Consider the following 11,356-nt stretch of genomic DNA (forward strand, 5'->3'; position numbering starts at 1 on the left):
TCTTCAACTCTACCAGAGCAGACCAAACTGTCTTCCAACGCAGTTCACGCTCCCTAAAAGAGTTCAATTCTTCCCTGTTTTTGAATTACCTTTGAAAAGTGTATTTCATATGGTTGGCGGTTTAAAAAAAATCCAAGTGGGTTTTCACGAAAGCTGCTATTGGGCTATTTGAAATGGGGAGATAAGTGCCACTTGCCAGGAAAAGCACTTTAAAGAATTTACCATCTGCTCAGCGCCTCTCAGTTCTCCACTGTTTGACAGCAGCGCAAACATCACCATTTCTACATTTTCCACACATCTTCAACGTGAATAGTTGTTAACTGTTTACAATATGCTTTTACAAATAGTATTTCATTTATCGTAACAATCCTGAGAGGTAAATATCACTACTGTGTATTTGAGAGATGAGGAGACTGAGGCTCAGAGAGGCGTAGCTATCCAGATCATCCAGGAAATTACGGTGCAGGTGCTTGTAGCTCAGGTGGTTTCTTTGCATCACACCACAGCTGGGCACCTGAGAGAGTATCTTGCATGGAAAATTCTGTTGCAAACGACTCATTGTAATGAGATCAACAGAGCACTGTATACTCCACAGGCCAGTGTATGTCCTATTTCTTCATTTGGGATTTGGCCGTGTAGCTTGTTTTGGCCAACATTACCAAAGATTTTAAAAGCACATAAATGAACAGATCTGCTCTCTTGCACTTCTGTCATTGCAGTGAGGAAAATATTCCTGATAATGCACTGATCCCAGACGGAGGATGAGAGACGCTTGGTAGAGAGCTGCCCTGGCCCAGGCCGGCCTACATCAACCAACCCACCACTGAGGGAGCTAAAGGGATGTTTATCGCCGTCTGCCCCCAGAATAGGCTGCTGTTTGTTTTACTGCACAAGCGAACTGATACAGTCTGCGATATGGGACTAGATTTGTCATACGGAACCCTTCTTTGGAATGGTACATAGGATCATGAGATTTTCCTTTTTAATGACTTATATTTAGAGGCTACTATTGTCTAAATATTTGTGTGCCCACCCCTCACCCCCATTCACAAGTTGGAACCCTAACACCCAGTGTGATGGTGCCAGGAAGTGGGGCCTTTGCGAGGCGATTAGGTCATGAGGGTGGAGCCCTCATGAATGAGATTGGTGATTTTATAAAAGAGACCCCACAGAGCTCCCCAGCCCCTTCTGCATGTAAGAATACCACAAGTCTGCAACCTGGAAGACGGCCCTCCCCCGACCATGCTGGCACCCTGATCTCAGGCTTCCAGCCCCCAGAACTGTGAGAAATAAATTTGTTCTTCATTAGCCTCCCAGTCTGTGGTATCTTGTTATAGCCACCTGAACGAACCAAGACAGGGCCTAACATTTTGAGCAATGAATGAGATCCATATTATTTGCAACACAATCTCCATTTGATCTCACCTTTTAGAATGTAGTTACTGTTGCCAGATATATGTATATGTGTGCAACAGAGAATGTTCGGCCTGCAAAGCCAAAAACTAGTTGTTATCTTTACAGAAAAGGTTGCGCAATTATAATTCACCTCCTGGCTGTGAGGAAGCGGAGTCGCTTTCCCCAGACAAAAGGGAAGCTAACACGTTTGGAGATCTGCCATCAAGGAGGAAGGGGGCGGCGGTGTTGGTGTTGAATTTCAGTAGCAACCAATAGTGTCCACCACAGGGGACTATAGCCACCCACTCTACCGGCCCCTATTATCATGGCCCAGGACACGTCTGAGATACAGGACAAAGTGCGTATCAAATACAGAGATTATATCAAGGGAGAAAATGAAGGAGGTTGGGGAGAGGGCCAGTTTTTCAACCACTCACCAGACTTGAGAGGTTGGACAAAGTCATTATCTTGATACCTCTTTTGTCATCTTTTGAAGAACCAGAGACAATAAAATTGTCCTTTATTCATCCATCTGTTTATTCAACAAGTATTCATTAAGGATGTATTGGGAACTGTGCTGGTTTTCCAGGGCTGCCGTAACAAAGTGCCACAAACCGGTTGGCTTAAAAAACAGAAATTTATTGTTTCACAGCTCTGGAGGCTGGAAATCTGAAATCACGGAGTCAGCAGGGGTGGCTCCTTCTGGAGGCTCTGAGGCAGGGTCTGTTCCACGTCTCTCTCCCAGCTTCTGGTGTTTGCTGGCAACCTTTGGCATTCCTTGGCTTGTGGCAGCATCATTCCAGTCTCACTTGGCATTCTCCTCTGTCTCTGTCTCTGCGTCCAGATTTCCCCTTTTCATAAGAAAACCACTCATATTGGATCAGAATACACCCTAATGACCTCATCTTAACTTGATCATCTGCAAAGACCCTATTTCCGAATAAGGTCACATTTATAGGTACTGGGGGTTAGGACTTCAACATCGTTTGGAGGAAGACAATTCAACCAATAACAGGAACATGTTTTGAGGCTTACAAGGCCACCGCATACTTAAACAGAGCCTTAAAGGAGTGGGAAGAAGCCAAGGAAGGAAAATAGGAGGAAAAGAAGGAAAAATAGAAGAAGGGAGGAGAGAGGAAGAGGAGAAAGAATAGGACTACGAAAGACAGGGAAAAAACACAAAGAGAGAGACAAAAGTCAGAGGAGGCAGGCAGAGCCAGCTACATAAACTGTGGGCCCCAGTGCAAAATAAAAATATAGGATCCCTTATTTAAAAATTATTAGGAATTTCAAAATGGTGACAGCAGAACATGAAATCAAGCACAAGGCCGTTCTGAGCATGAGGCCCCGTGTGACTCCCCTGTGAGGAGGATTGTACTAACTGGTGTATTTTAAGTCCATTTAAAATTTCCTTGTTTGCTTTTTCATTATTTTTCGGTGTTCTTTGTGAGGTACGTATGAACCAGTTCATTCTTTTACAGCATCAGGTCCATTCTTGACTTAGGACCCTTCTAGGATCCTATTTCTCCAAGAGAAAATAGTTTAGGGAGATGGTGGCTACCCAAAAGGGAAAAGCTTTTCACCCTAGCCCCACAGAATATCTGAGCAACTTCCTCAGGATACCTGAGAACCACCTCTCCTTTCCATTGTTCGGATCCTTGATTAGGATTCGTCACTCTTGGCAAGGAGGTTTTACTGCCCGCCAGCTTGAGACTGTCTTAGACAGTTTTCCCAGTTTGTCCCTTAACCAGGTCACTGTGATCTAAGTCACCTTCTGCCCCGTCCTCTGCCATCAAAGCAAGTTCAAGAAAACACAGTGGTTCTGGCCACTGGATTTGGACCCAAACTTCCTCAGCTTGCCATCCAGACCTTGTCACTCCCAGTCTATCATACCATGTTTTAGGACACCATCTCCCAGGTATTTCATCGCATTCTTCCGTTTTAGTCAAGACAGCCTCGAGCGTCGCTTTATACTGTCACTGCTGCTCCAAGACGTCGCCAGGCTTTTCCTACACCTGAATCCCATGGTCCTTCCTCTCTGAGTGTGAACTTTTCAAGGGCAGGGCTGCATTATATTCATCTTTGAATCTCCAGTATCCAGCACAGTGTACATATATAAAACATAATATGCTTGCCACAAACGTTTATGGAATAAAGTTGAAGAACTGACACGAGGGGCTTCCAAAGCATTTATATATTTATGACACAAAATTACACTTGATTGTTCGCAGACTTTTTTCTGGCTCTCATTTAATGTATCCTCCTATTGATTTCTTGACTAGGACATACCTTTATGTGGGCGAGAACCTGTCCTCTATTTTGGTTTTTTATTATACTTGTTTTCAACCTGGCACATAGGCGTCATTCAAATGTTTCTTTACTGAGTCTTGAAGTCTTCCAGAAATGTAAGAATTCATGGGGACAAAGAAAACTTAGGGACAATCTTCCCTCTCCCTAAAACCTTTAACACACTTGTAAACAAGAACAATCTTATAAAATCTTTTTAAAATCGAAAAGTAAGTTCTCTGTGATCGTATTCTGGTCTTTAAACCTCTAGGTTTAGAATTTTGCAGCAGGGCATCTGGGACAGTTTCCAAATTCAGCCTCCCACTGAGCTACACGCGCCTTCGCCGCGCCTTCTCCCTCCGCCCTTTCGCCTTTGGAACAAGATTCCGCCCACTTCCGGCAGGGGCGTCGGGAGCGCAGGCGCAACTCCAGGAGCCATTCAACAATCTCCCGGTCCGGCGCTGATGTACGCGCATGCGCAAAAAGGGGCGGGGCTGGCTAATTGCGCGGGAGAATGCAGGCCCACCGAACTCACGCGACTATCTCCGCCCACCTAAATAGGCGGGCGGAGCCGAGAGCCTCCTCAGGGTTCAGGCAGCGCACGCGCACTGAGTGCAGGAACGCGACGAAGGAAGCCTTTACGCATGCTCATTTAAACGAGGCAAGAGGCTTTTCGCGTCAGCTTCGTGAGCCGCCTCCTTTCTCTCCTAACACGCCTGTGGCTTTTAAAGCGCCAGAGCCCTTTTTCACCAATTTCTTTTTAAAAGTTAAACATTTATTGAGAGCCTCCTGTGTGCCAGGCCGAACTCACACTGTCTCCCTTGTGCGTTTTTCAGTTTTTCCTTTTGTAGTCACTGTAATAAATTACGTTAACGTATGTTTTTGCATAAATTTCCTCCCTCGCGCCATCGGCACCCTTCCCTTGGAGGCAGTTCTCTGAAATGCCAAGCGATGTGGGGTCCTCTGGGCAGGTCTTCCTGGGTCAAGAGGTCCGAGATTGAATCCTGGCTCAGCCGCTTCCTTCCTCTTTTACTTCTGTGAACCTAAGGGTTTGCTGATTTTTGGAATGAGGATAAGGATACCAACTTACCTCATAGGGTTGTGAAAAGAACATTTTTTTTTAAAGTATGTAAAGTACCAAGTACTATGTCTCATACCAGCTGTCTATTAAATAGTCGTCATTAAGTGGAATAGTTTTATAGTTTCTGTACTATAGTTCGAAATGGTTCTTCGTGAAGATTTACCTAACTGCCGGGATGGCTAGCAGTATGTAATGGTGCCTCTTTCCCCCACAGTGTTGCCAATATCACAGTCCATAATTTTTACACATTTTTCCTAGTCTAGACGGTATGTAATGGTATGGCAGGGTTATTTTAACTTTCATTTCTTTAATTGCTAGTGGGTCTGTGCATTTTTCGTCGGGATGATTTATTAACTCTATTCCTTTGCCTAACAACTATTTTCCAACACTGTAATTTCCACTGGCTTAGCCTTGCAGACATTATGCTGGGTTCTGACAGAGCATTTTGCTGACCAATTTAAAAAAAAAGAAAAGAAAGAAAAAGAGGATTGAGGGGGAGAGATAGATATCAAAAGAAACTTTTCAAGGAGCCGGCTCGGTGGTGCAGAGGTTAAGTGCACACGTTCCCCTTTGGTGGCCCCGGGTTCACTGGTTTGGAACCCGGGTGTGGACATGGTAATCCATGCTGTGGTAGGCGTCTCACATATAAAGTGGAGCAAGATGGGCACAGATGTTAGCTCAGGGCCAGTCTTCCTCAGCAAAAAGAGGGGGATTGGCGGTAGATGTTAGCTCAGGGCTAATCTTCCTGGAGGGAAAAAAAAAAAAAAAAAGCCTTTCCAAGGAAGGGACAGAAGCTCTTCCTCTGAAAGCACCGCGGTCCAGTAGAACTTTCTATGATAAAGGAAATGTTCTGTATCTGCGCTGTCCCATACGGTAGCCAGTTGTCACATATGCCTAGTGAATACTTGCAATGTTGCTAGTGCGACTGAGGAATTGAATTTTTGTTTTTATTTACCTTAAATTTAAATAGAAATAGCCACCTCACTGATGGCATAACCCTAAAGATTAGGAAAGAAGGAGGGAAAGGAGGGGAAAAGAGGGGCCCTACAGAGTCACTCAGAAGTGGCCTCGTATATATGAGGGGATTCAAATTTAGACTTTTGGCATCGTTCCCCAGAGCGTCCCAGAGACAGTCTTGACAAGAAGGATGTGTTTCGTTTGCAAAAATTTCTACATTTCTATATATATTTTGCACTTCAATAAAAATTTAAACATTTGCCACAGTTTATGTTACTCTCTTTAGTCATTTCTCTGACTTAATTCAACTGAAGTCTCAAAAAAATAAAAGTGGCCTGTGATCCGCTCTGGACACTTGAGGGCCCCTAGAGGGCGCTCATCCTGCATAGGAGACTTCTTAAAACTTTAGTGAGAGAGCATTCTCAGGCCACACAATTCATCCATTTAAAGTATACAGTTCAATGATCTTTAGTCTGTTGACAGAGCTGTGCAACCATCACCACAGTCAGTTTTAGAATATTTTCTTTCTTTCTTTCTTTTTTTGCTTAGGAAGATTCACCCTGAGCTAACACCCACTGCCAATCCTTTTTTTTTGCTGAGGAAGATCAGCCCTGAGCTAACATCTATGCCAGTCCTCCTCTATTTTTTTTGTATGTGGGACACCTCCACAGCATGGCTGGTGAGTGGAGCAGGTCCGTGCCAGGGATCTGAACCCGTGAACCAAGGCTATCGAAGCAGAGTGCTTGGAACTTTAAACACTTGACCATGGAGCCAGGCTCTAGAATATTTTCACTGCCACAAAAAGAACCCCCCAGCCCTTTAACTATCACCATCCTACTTCCTCCCCACCCCCCCCAAACAACCACTAATCTGTTTTCTGTCTCTATAGATTTGCCTTACCTGGACATTTCTTCTAAATGGAATCATACAATATGTGGCCTTTTGTGTCTGGCTTCTCTCACTTAGCATAATGGTTTCAAAGTTCCTCCATGTTGTAGCATGTGTCAGTACAGTACTCCATTCCTTTTAATGGCTGAATAATAGTCCACTGTATGGATAGACTACACTGTGTTTATCTATTTATCTTTTTTTTTTTTTTTGAGGAAGACTAGCCCTGAGCTAACTACTGCCAATCCTCCTCTTTTTGCTGAGGAAGACTGGCCCTGAGCCAACGTCCATGCCCGTCTTTGTCTACTTTATACGTGGGACACCTACCACAGCATGGCTTTTTGCCAATCGGTGCCATGTCTGCACCCGGGATCCGAACCGGCAAACTCCAGGCTGCTGAGAAGCGGAACATGCAAACTTAACCACTGTGCCACCGGGCCGGCCCCTCCATTCATCTTTTGATGGACTACACAGGAGAACTCCCTTCACCCCAAGCTGTAAACAAGGTCCTTGAGAGGAGCCCAGCCAAATTCTAGCCATTCAAATCTGGCAAGTAATTATCAGAAGAGTATTTGGGACAGGAGCCCTCAAGCTTGATGCTCCTGGCACTTCAGTATCAGGGAGTGGCCAGTCCATGCCACCTACTCAGGAGTTTGTGATTAATGCTACGACATTCTGACCCCATAGGGAAAATAATCTCATAGATTTGTAACCTGCCCTTTCAGCTGGCCTGCGGATGCAAATATGCCTTGACCCGTCCCAGATTCTTCTCTAGGGGACAGTCCTGCCTTCCCCTGAATCAAGGTCTTATCAGGGTCTGTGAAAAGGCTCCTTGCAGTGGTGAGACTGAGGCTTCAGGCTGTGTCTTAGCCTGGCCTAGGGAGAGAGGAGATTCTAGACCATGTGACACTACTCAACGGGTGGCAGGGCAGCTGTGGACAAAGCCACAAGCCAAGGGACAGTTTGTACCAGGGTAAAGCCTGGCTGGGACTGCTGTCCAGGTACCTGAGGAGGAGAGGAGAATGTTGTGAGGAGAACCACACAGTGTCAGCAGCATGACCGGCCAGGGATGGACTCCAGACCCTAGCTGGGCCCCTCAGGAATTTGGGATTGGAATTCGGAAAGAGGCAATTAATCTCTGTGAGTTACTGGAACCAAGGTGATGGAAGGGACTGCCATTTTCCACCATGAGCATGAGAAAGCTGATTGGCAGAATGAGAAATATGAAGGAGAGACAGAGAGAGAGAGAGAGAGGATGGCTTTGCTGTTGACAGCTTTCCAACACTCTTGCATCCTTAATAAATTTCTTTTATTGGATAGTGTGAGATGGTGTTTCTACTTGCGACCAAAAGAAACTTGGATAAGGTCAGAAGATACATTGTGGAAGTTCTGTGTCCATCAATTACTACCTACTGAGAGAGAAAAGACATACACTTGACAAATTAACTAAAAATGTTGGCGTAAGTGTGGAAATCAGTGCAAAATTCTCGTTCCAATGAGAGTGAGGAGAAAAGCAATGAAAGAGAGCCCACTGGTAATCAAAGAAAAGCCATCAAAACAAGATTTTTTTTTCTATGAAATTGGTAAAGAGCTTTAAAAACGATAATACTCAGTGTGGGCAAAGGGCAAACGTGGAGATAAAAACAGACACTCTTCTTTTCTGTGAATGGAATTGATCCAATCTTTTGGGAGGGCGGTTGGGTGCTATATATCAAAACTTCAAAATGTTCATACTCTTTGACACATAATCCTGCCTCCAGGGACTTGTCCTAGGAAATAATTATACGGAAGGACATTCATCAAATCACCGTTTATAATGGGGAACATTGGCCATAAATTTGACGCCCATCAACAGGAGGTTGGTGAAGGAGAAACTCTTTGGATGTTAAAATGGTATTCTTCAATGTGTTTCAACATGGGAAAACGCTCTGCCGTTCTCTGGGTTGGTTTTTGTACAAACCAGTTTTGGGGAAAAAAAAAAGGTATATATAATATTTATATGATTTGTTAAGAAAGTGCTCCCAGGAGAAACTGGTTGATAGACCGGCTGAGTATGGTAGGGAAGAACCAAGTGAGTGCAGCCCGATCCCAGGGGGACTCTAGAGCAAGAATGACTTCAACAAGTGTTCTATGAATCCACTTACGTGAGGTACCCAGGATAGGCAATTTCATAGAGACAGAAAGTGAAACAGACGTTACCAGGGGCTGGGGAAGAAGGAACGGTGTGTTATTTAATGGGTTCAGAATTTCAGTTTTGGACGATGACAAAGTTCTGGAAATAGATGGTGGTGACAGTTCCACAATATTGTTCATGGACTTAATGCCACTAAACTGTCTGCTTAAAAATGATTAAAATAGTAACTTTTATGCTAAGTATATATTACCACAATAAACAAGAAAAAGAAAAAAATTACACCTGGGTTTGTTCAGTCTTGAAATCAGGGCCTTCACACTCCTGAGTCGGTCATCATCTACAGGCCACCCGGGAGGGGCATCAATTCCCAGGCACTTCCAGTTCCTTGCCCAAACAGCGAAGTGACTCCAGTAGCTGAGGGACAGTCCTCAGAAGAACGGGAGCTGGGAGAAATAAAGCACATAGAAGCTGGGGGATGAGCACACAGAACTGGTCTGAAAGGACCAAGGTGGGCACCAACTGTGTCTGCTCCACCCAGTCGCAGGTCACCTGCACCAACTGGTCAGCAAGTTACATATTTTGGGTATTACTGGTCACCTGATCACACTACTGCATCAATCAGAGTCTAGGTAGAAAACCAAACTCCACTCCAGGTAGGAAATTAGTTACAAAGGTGATGGATACACATAAAGAGCACTAGGAGAAAAGAAGACAGTCCCAATATGAGCAACTGAGGAAGCCACTACTGTACCTAGGATGAGAGGGACAAAGGGAGTAGGTGGGGACAGAGCCCAGGGGCCAGACCAGATGCACCCTCTGCCAGAGACACCACCCACCCAAGGCAGAGAGAGAGGGGAAGGAATACCCCAGCTTCTCCCTTCCTCCTGTCTGCCACTCAGTCTCCTGCCAGTGTCTCCCATTGACTGAACGCAGCTGAAGTGGACTGAGCAGAGGCCCGAGAAATGCAGCCCCCTGCCAAACAGAACAGAGCAGGGGAAGGGCAAAGAAGGGATCTGAGGTCATAACGGCCGATGACCACACTCACCATTCTCCTGTTCAACAAAGACATCCCAAGTGTATGTTATGTGCCAGGACTGTGCTAGTTATTGGGGCTACAGCCTGGAATAAATAGCACAGAGAGAGAACATAGCCTGGGGCAAGACAGAAGTGCTTCTGTACAGCTGGAGGAAACCTCCACCCCAGGAAGACTGCCACTAGCCCATCCTGTATCTTTGTGCAAATCAGAAAAAGTTGTCCCTCCAGGGAGGACAAAGCCCCTGGGGCACACAGCTTGGCAAACAGCTGGGGCAAGCTGCATGCTCCTGGGTGGGGTACTATTTCCACAAAGGGGTCTGGAGAGTCAGCTTGCTCTCTCACAGGAAAGGACCAAGGACTCCTGGAGCAGAGGTCTCTGAAAGCACAGCCTTCATTCATTCATTTGACAAACATTTATTGAGCAACTCCTAGGGGCCCGGCATTTCTTCTAGGTCCTAGGGAGATAGCAGTGAAAAAAACACAAAAACTTCTCTGACTTCAAATACGGCAACATGTCGATAATAGTCGAATATAGGTAGAGGTTGTAACAGGTGTTTATTGTACTATTAGTTATGCTTTTCTATGTGTTTGAAATTTTTCACTTAAAAGTTGGAAGAAAATCTTTGCTTTCAAAGAGACAGACAATAAACGTACGTGTGTGTGTGTGTGTGTGTGTGTGTACTGAGTGCTGAAGAGAACAAGAAACAGGAATGAGGTTGGGAAAACAGGTTGGGAAGTATATATGGAGATTCCAATTTTAAATATGATGGTCCAGAAACTCCTCACTAAGAAGGTGATGTTTGAATAAAGCCTTGAAGGAGAGGAGGGAATGATCCAAGCTGCTATCTGGAGGAAGAGATGTCCTGGCAGAGGGCACAGAAGAGGCAAAGGCCCTAAGGCAGGAACATGCCCAGCCCCTTCCGGGAACAGCAAGGAAGCAAGTGTATGGCTGGAGCCAAGACAGACTGGGTGCTCTATTAGGGGACAAGGTCAGAGAGGAAAGGGGAGGGATGTGGGCAGATGACGCAGGGCTTTCAAGGCCACTGTAGGGACTGTGGCTTTTACTCTGAGTGACAAGGGAAGCCACTAAAGATGTGAGCCGAGGAGTGGAGAGTGTCGTGGGCCGACTTGTGTCTACGTAAAATGCCTGCATCTTTTAGGGATGGAGGAGCTGTATAGCTTCCCTCAGATTCTCAAAGGAGTCTAGCACACCCCCCCCAAGACTAAGAACCCGTGTGATGTTGGTTTTCCCTTCCAATGTTGCCGCTTTATCTTTGCAGCTTAGCAGAAAAGCCTTGAACCCTTTCCTGCCTGCCTCGGGCGTTGCATTTGCCCTGGAGAACCCCAGACGGGTGAGGAGGGCAGTAACCTCCCCGGGCACACTGTGACCCACGCTCTGCAGATAGCAGGCTCCCGGCTCGCCCACCTGCCTTTGGCCACCAGACCGGTGCACCAGCCGGCAGTCGACGTCCACAGGCCCGAAGACGTCCTCGCCCGACGGCGGACGAGCGGCACCTTCCCCACCCGCGGACCGGCGGGCGCACTCTCCGCAGGAAGGGGCGGGCACTACCGGGCTGCTT

At 45.9% G+C, this 11,356-nt stretch overlaps 1 long non-coding RNA gene across 1 annotated transcript; it reads right to left on the bottom strand.

Moving 5' to 3' along the window:
- Window positions 1-1,919: 1,919 nt before the first annotated feature.
- On the bottom strand, window positions 1,920-11,343 carry LOC106842297 (uncharacterized). Its single transcript, XR_006531640.2, has 3 exons — window positions 11,203-11,343; window positions 9,024-9,184; window positions 1,920-2,246 (listed from the first exon to the last, which is right to left on the bottom strand). It is a non-coding gene; the product is annotated as an uncharacterized lncRNA (long non-coding RNA).
- Window positions 11,344-11,356: the final 13 nt, after the last annotated feature.

This window comes from Equus asinus, chromosome 8, assembly GCF_041296235.1.
Source record: "Equus asinus isolate D_3611 breed Donkey chromosome 8, EquAss-T2T_v2, whole genome shotgun sequence".
Classification (NCBI taxonomy): Eukaryota; Metazoa; Chordata; class Mammalia; order Perissodactyla; family Equidae; genus Equus; species Equus asinus.